Source organism: Schistocerca gregaria, unplaced genomic scaffold, assembly GCF_023897955.1.
Source record: "Schistocerca gregaria isolate iqSchGreg1 unplaced genomic scaffold, iqSchGreg1.2 ptg000841l, whole genome shotgun sequence".
Lineage (NCBI taxonomy): Eukaryota > Metazoa > Arthropoda > Insecta > Orthoptera > Acrididae > Schistocerca > Schistocerca gregaria.
Genome location: NW_026062206.1, coordinates 152501 through 160000, shown reverse-complemented (window position 1 = coordinate 160000; position 7500 = coordinate 152501). Strand labels below are relative to the sequence as shown.

Here is a 7500-nt window from a genome sequence, read left to right as displayed (position 1 = left end):
AGTCACCCTATCTCACAGTCCACTCTGTGTGTAACAAAGCGAAAGCACCAAAGCACTATCGTTCAACAACATCCATTTTATCCTCGCTGCCACAGGACACTATCCAAACAACGACAAGAGGAACGTCACGTCCACTAATAAGACAGAATGTCTCACATCACCCGCAAACAACGCAGCTCAAATCAGCCAGCAACACCCACAGTGGTCCACCCAGTATCAACACAGGACGCAACGCCACGCCACAACACAAAAGGTACAAGTAATAAAATACCCTTTGGCCACACCCCTTATAAAGGCATCGAACCAACCCACCACCTGACACCAGCCAAACGTACATCCTGATTTGACACATCTCTGGCAACCTAACCCACGTTGGCCCTTAACCTAACCCACGTTGGCCCTTAACCTAACCCACGTTGGCCCTTAACCTAACCCACGTTGGCCCTTAACCTAACCCACGTTGGCCCCTAACCTAACCCACGTTGGCCCCTAACCTAACCCACGTTGGCCCCTAACCTAACCCACGTTGGCCCCTAACCTAACCCACGTTGGCCCCTAACCTAACCCACGTTGGCCCCTAACCTAACCCACGTTGGCCCCTAACCTAACCCACGTTGGCCCCTAACCTAACCCACGTTGGCCCCTAACCTAACCCACGTTGGCCCCTAACCTAACCCACGTTGGCCCCTAACCTAACCCACGTTGGCCCCTAACCTAAGTTACGCTGCACCTTAACCTAAGTTACGCTGCACCTTAACCTAAGTTACGCTGCACCTTAACCTAAGTTACGCTGCACCTTAACCTAAGTTACGCTGCACCTTAACCTAAGTTACGCTGCACCTTAACCTAAGTTACGCTGCACCTTAACCTAAGTTACGCTGCACCTTAACCTAAGTTACGCTGCACCTTAACCTAAGTTACGCTGCACCTTAACCTAACTTACACTGCACCTTAACCTAACTTACACTGCACCTTAACCTAACTTACACTGCACCTTAACCTAACTTACACTGCACCTTAACCTAACTTACACTGCACCTTAACCTAACTTACACTGCACCTTAACCTAAGTTACACTGCACCTTAACCTAAGTTACACTGCACCTTAACCTAAGTTACACTGCACCTTAACCTAAGTTACACTGCACCTTAACCTAAGTTACACTGCACCTTAACCTAAGTTACACTGCACCTTAACCTAAGTTACACTGCACCTTAACCTAAGTTACACTGCACCTTAACCTAAGTTACACTGCACCTTAACCTAAGTTACACTGCACCTTAACCTAAGTTACACTGCACCTTAACCTAAGTTACACTGCACCTTAACCTAAGTTACACTGCACCTTAACCTAAGTTACACTGCACCTTAACCTAAGTTACACTGCACCTTAACCTAAGTTACACTGCACCTTAACCTAACTTACACTGCACCTTAACCTAAGTTACACTGCACCTTAACCTAAGTTACACTGCACCTTAACCTAAGTTACACTGCACCTTAACCTAACTTACACTGCACCTTAACCTAACTTACACTGCACCTTAACCTAACTTACACTGCACCTTAACCTAACTTACACTGCACCTTAACCTAACTTACACTGCACCTTAACCTAACTTACACTGCACCTTAACCTAACTTACACTGCACCTTAACCTAACTTACACTGCACCTTAACCTAACTTACACTGCACCTTAACCTAACTTACACTGCACCTTAACCTAACTTACACTGCACCTTAACCTAACTTACACTGCACCTTAACTGTCACATGTAACGTCACAGGAATGTAGCTTTGCCTAACAGCAACCCTCTGAACATAGTTCACTGCTTGGATCCTCTGGTGTCATGTGTATTTCTTGATGCCATGGTGCGTACCCTCACATAAAGGTCTTTCGAGTGTTGCGTACTTTCTACACAGTCCCGCTAACCACTGGAAGGGTGTACCGCTACAGAACGAATATCGCCCTCCCCTCCTGCCCTTCCAAGCTGGTCGGTCAGGCGTTTGTTTGTGAAATGAGCCTTGCAGCTGTTCAGTTGCATTCGGTTGTCGATGCAGTCAGTGTACGTTGTGGTACGGCCTGTGTGGACTGTCCGCTGATGTACGCGTAACCCACACTGATCATCCGTCGTTACGTACTGAGTGACATAATGTGGCACATGCTTGACCGTACACCGGCTGCGCCCTACAATGGCGAATCATAAGGGCCATATGTTGTGCACGATGCTACTTGTCTCGTCTCCCCATTACAGCGAGATTGCACTGTTGTACGCCGTACAGACATGTGGTAAGTAGGTACGGACGAAAGTATTGCATGTTGGCCCCCCCCCCCCCTCCTCCCTCTGCCGGGAATCAGCGTGAGCCGTCTGTTGATGTAGCGACGAGGGTTTTCCTATTTAATCGTATTGCCCCACACAACATGATAGCACGGTGGACCGCGTTCCACATCTGCGACATGCTACAGAGGCCGGTTGACAGTCGACCGCGCAAGGGACATTGCACACGTGCGCGGACCATCTTCCACGTGTTCTCTCGTGTACATGCCGCAGTGTGTATGTGGGCTGATGTAGCGTGTCGTGACACATAACATGCAGGCATGCCAGAATCGTAGATTTCGCAAATGTAGATTGACGTATACGTTTGCTGCCAAAGATCCGCAAATGAACTGGAAATCAGTTGTTGAGCGGTTGTTCGCGCTGCAGGTGCATCGGTGATAGCGACGATCGGTACATCTGTGAACCGGTTGTTTCGGCGGTACCCGCCATGCCCCCGAACCTGAGTTGGCCATGTGGGTATGAAGCGATACGAGGCTGTGGCTTGGCGGGACAGTCCCCGGCCGGTGAGGGGGGGCCGCCCGGCGTGCTGGCCGCGCGCTGCGTGAGCGCACGCACTACAGCCGGCTGGTGGGGGGCGCCCAGTGGCAGGAGCGCCGGCCGACGGGCCCGGCTGGCGTCCCAGCTATGCGCCGGCGCACCCTGCGCGCGGCGCCAGGCGGCCAAAGTGGGTTCTGTCGAGCCCGGTGCGAAGCGCGGTGGACATCTGCAGTGTGCTGGTCCGATTGCGGACTGTGTGCGTTGAGGATGCGCCGCCGCCCGGCACTCGGCGTCGCGACGCCGTCTGCTGCTCGGTCGCCCCCAGCGGTTCTCGCAGGTGGTTTGTATCGCAGCTCTGCGGACGTGTTGGCGCGTGCGCTGTGCTGGGAGAGTTCGCTTCTGCACCCAAGTGGGGCTTTGCCCTTCTGTGGCGCTGGCGTTGGAGCTGCCGGTCACCGTAGGTGGCGCGTGTTGTTTCCCGCCGGCAATGCCACGACAGCACGCTCCCGGGCCTCTGTCGGCAGCGGCAAGCTCAGTTGGGAGCACGGGTGTTCGCACTGAAAGCGTCTACTCGCCTATCTCCGGGCGATTGCGCCTCTCTCGAACCCGACCAAGTACTTAGGACGGCGCTGCGCGCCGCCGGGACCTGAGAGGGTTTCGAGGTGTATCGTGCAGGGGAGCTCAGCCTCCTCCTGTTTGCAGAATAATTGAGCGGACGCTTGCGTGTTCGCGCGGGCCCTCGGGACACACTCCCGGGCGGCCGGCTGCTCAGCTCTCGTTGACGCAGCTCCCTGGTTGATCCTGCCAGTAGTCATATGCTTGTCTCAAAGATTAAGCCATGCATGTCTCAGTACAAGCCGCATTAAGGTGAAACCGCGAATGGCTCATTAAATCAGTTATGGTTCCTTAGATCGTACCCACGTTACTTGGATAACTGTGGTAATTCTAGAGCTAATACATGCAAACAGAGTCCCGACCAGAGATGGAAGGGACGCTTTTATTAGATCAAAACCAATCGGATTGGCTCGTCTGGTCCGTTTGCCTTGGTGACTCTGAATAACTTTGGGCTGATCGCACGGTCCTCGTACCGGCGACGCATCTTTCAAATGTCTGCCTTATCAACTGTCGATGGTAGGTTCTGCGCCTACCATGGTTGTAACGGGTAACGGGGAATCAGGGTTCGATTCCGGAGAGGGAGCCTGAGAAACGGCTACCACATCCAAGGAAGGCAGCAGGCGCGCAAATTACCCACTCCCGGCACGGGGAGGTAGTGACGAAAAATAACGATACGGGACTCATCCGAGGCCCCGTAATCGGAATGAGTACACTTTAAATCCTTTAACGAGTATCTATTGGAGGGCAAGTCTGGTGCCAGCAGCCGCGGTAATTCCAGCTCCAATAGCGTATATTAAAGTTGTTGCGGTTAAAAAGCTCGTAGTTGGATTTGTGTCCCACGCTGTTGGTTCACCGCCCGTCGGTGTTTAACTGGCATGTATCGTGGGACGTCCTGCCGGTGGGGCGAGCCGAAGGCGTGCTTGCGCGTCCCGAGGCGGACCCCGTTGAAATCCTACCAGGGTGCTCTTAGTTGAGTGTCTCGGTGGGCCGGCACGTTTACTTTGAACAAATTAGAGTGCTTAAAGCAGGCAAGCCCGCCTGAATACTGTGTGCATGGAATAATGGAATAGGACCTCGGTTCTATTTTGTTGGTTTTCGGAACCCGAGGTAATGATTAATAGGGACAGGCGGGGGCATTCGTATTGCGACGTTAGAGGTGAAATTCTTGGATCGTCGCAAGACGAACAGAAGCGAAAGCATTTGCCAAGTATGTTTTCATTAATCAAGAACGAAAGTTAGAGGTTCGAAGGCGATCAGATACCGCCCTAGTTCTAACCATAAACGATGCCAGCCAGCGATCCGCCGCAGTTCCTCCGATGACTCGGCGGGCAGCCTCCGGGAAACCAAAGCTTTTGGGTTCCGGGGGAAGTATGGTTGCAAAGCTGAAACTTAAAGGAATTGACGGAAGGGCACCACCAGGAGTGGAGCCTGCGGCTTAATTTGACTCAACACGGGAAACCTCACCAGGCCCGGACACCGGAAGGATTGACAGATTGATAGCTCTTTCTTGATTCGGTGGGTGGTGGTGCATGGCCGTTCTTAGTTGGTGGAGCGATTTGTCTGGTTAATTCCGATAACGAACGAGACTCTAGCCTGCTAACTAGTCGCGTGACATCCTTCGTGCTGTCAGCGATTACTTTTCTTCTTAGAGGGACAGGCGGCTTCTAGCCGCACGAGATTGAGCAATAACAGGTCTGTGATGCCCTTAGATGTTCTGGGCCGCACGCGCGCTACACTGAAGGAATCAGCGTGTCTTCCTAGGCCGAAAGGTCGGGGTAACCCGCTGAACCTCCTTCGTGCTAGGGATTGGGGCTTGCAATTGTTCCCCATGAACGAGGAATTCCCAGTAAGCGCGAGTCATAAGCTCGCGTTGATTACGTCCCTGCCCTTTGTACACACCGCCCGTCGCTACTACCGATTGAATGATTTAGTGAGGTCTTCGGACTGGTACGCGGCATCGACTCTGTCGTTGCCGATGCTACCGGAAAGATGACCAAACTTGATCATTTAGAGGAAGTAAAAGTCGTAACAAGGTTTCCGTAGGTGAACCTGCGGAAGGATCATTACCGACTAGACTGCATGTCTTTCGATGTGCGTGTCGTGTCGCGCAACACGCTACCTGTACGGCAGTAGCCGTGCGCCGCGTGCGGAACCACGCGTGCCTCTCAAAACTAGCGCAAGTGTTGTTGTGTGGTACGAGCGCTGAAGCTCTGGAGCGGCTGGCCTGCGGCACCTGGCGCCTGGCGCCGGTTTTGAATGACTTTCGCCCGAGTGCCTGTCCGCTCCGGTGTGGAGCCGTACGACGCCCATCGGCCGTCAGGCCGTTGGACACAAAGTAATGGAACAGGGGCCGTCAAACGCCTCAGTCCCGCCTCTGCAACTGTCTTGAAAGAGACGGTGGAGAACTGAAAAGATAAAGATCACCCAGGACGGTGGATCACTCGGCTCGTGGGTCGATGAAGAACGCAGCAAATTGCGCGTCGACATGTGAACTGCAGGACACATGAACATCGACGTTTCGAACGCACATTGCGGTCCATGGATTCCGTTCCCGGGCCACGTCTGGCTGAGGGTCGGCTACGTATACTGAAGCGCGCGGCGTTTGTCCCGCTTCGGGCGCCTGGGAGTGTCGTGGTCGCCTGTGTGGCCGGCCGCGTCTCCTTAAACGTGCGATGCGCGCCCGTCGCCTGGCGGTTCGCATACCGGTGCTTTCTCGGTAGCGTGCACAGCCGGCTGGCGGTGTGGCGTGCGACACCTCGTACAACGACCTCAGAGCAGGCGAGACTACCCGCTGAATTTAAGCATATTACTAAGCGGAGGAAAAGAAACTAACAAGGATTCCCCCAGTAGCGGCGAGCGAACAGGGAAGAGTCCAGCACCGAACCCCGCAGGCTGCCGCCTGTCGTGGCATGTGGTGTTCGGGAGGGTCCACTACCCCGACGCCTCGCGCCGAGCCCAAGTCCAACTTGAATGAGGCCACGGCCCGTAGAGGGTGCCAGGCCCGTAGCGGCCGGTGCGAGCGTCGGCGGGACCTCTCCTTCGAGTCGGGTTGCTTGAGAGTGCAGCTCCAAGTGGGTGGTAAACTCCATCTGAGACTAAATATGACCACGAGACCGATAGCGAACAAGTACCATGAGGGAAAGTTGAAAAGAACTTTGAAGAGAGAGTTCAAAAGTACGTGAAACCGTTCTGGGGTAAACGTGAGAAGTCCGAAAGGTCGAACGGGTGAGATTCACGCCCATCCGGCCACTGGCCCCCGCCCTCGGCAGATGGGGCCGGCCGCCCGCGCGGAGCAATCCGCGGCGGGGTCGTGTCCGGTTGCCTTTCCACTCGCCGCGGGGTGGGGCCGTTCCGGTGTGCGGTGGGCCGCACTTCTCCCCTAGTAGGACGTCGCGACCCGCTGGGTGCCGGCCTACGGCCCGGGTGCGCAGCCTGTCCTTCCGCGGGCCTCGGTTCGCGTCTGTTGGGCAGAGCCCCGGTGTCCTGGCTGGCTGCTCGGCGGTATATCTGGAGGAGTCGATTCGCCCCTTTGGGCGCTCGGGCTCCCGGCAAGCGCGCGCGGTTCTTCCCGGATGACGGACCTACCTGGCCCGGCCCCGGACCCGCGCCGCTGTTGGCTCGGGATGCTCTCGGGCGGAATAATCGCTCCCGTCAGCGGCGCTTCAGCTTTGGACAATTTCACGACCCGTCTTGAAACACGGACCAAGGAGTCTAACATGTGCGCGAGTCATTGGGCTGTACGAAACCTAAAGGCGTAATGAAAGTGAAGGTCTCGCCTTGCGCGGGCCGAGGGAGGATGGGGCTTCCCCGCCCTTCACGGGGCGGCGGCCTCCGCACTCCCGGGGCGTCTCGTCCTCATTGCGAGGTGAGGCGCACCTAGAGCGTACACGTTGGGGCCCGAAAGATGGTGAACTATGCCTGGCCAGGACGAAGTCAGGGGAAACCCTGATGGAGGTCCGTAGCGATTCTGACGTGCAAATCGATCGTCGGAGCTGGGTATAGGGGCGAAAGACTAATCGAACCATCTAGTAGCTGGTTCCCTCCGAAGTTTCCCTCAGGATAGCTG

The 7500-nt window shown here is 55.1% G+C and overlaps 3 non-coding genes across 3 annotated transcripts in view; all 3 read left to right on the top strand.

Moving 5' to 3' along the window:
* Positions 1–3607: 3607 nt before the first annotated feature.
* Positions 3608–5500, top strand: LOC126322818 (small subunit ribosomal RNA). The gene has a single exon (XR_007559229.1). It is a non-coding gene; the product is annotated as a small subunit ribosomal RNA (ribosomal RNA).
* Positions 5501–5855: 355 nt separating this feature from the next.
* Positions 5856–6010, top strand: LOC126322804 (5.8S ribosomal RNA). The gene has a single exon (XR_007559216.1). It is a non-coding gene; the product is annotated as a 5.8S ribosomal RNA (ribosomal RNA).
* Positions 6011–6198: 188 nt separating this feature from the next.
* The window catches only part of LOC126322840 (large subunit ribosomal RNA), a 4222-nt gene continuing 2920 nt past the window's right edge, over positions 6199–7500 (top strand). Inside the window, exon 1 of the ribosomal RNA XR_007559250.1 lies at positions 6199–7500. This exon is cut by the window's right edge and continues 2920 nt beyond it. This is a non-coding gene — a ribosomal RNA (large subunit ribosomal RNA).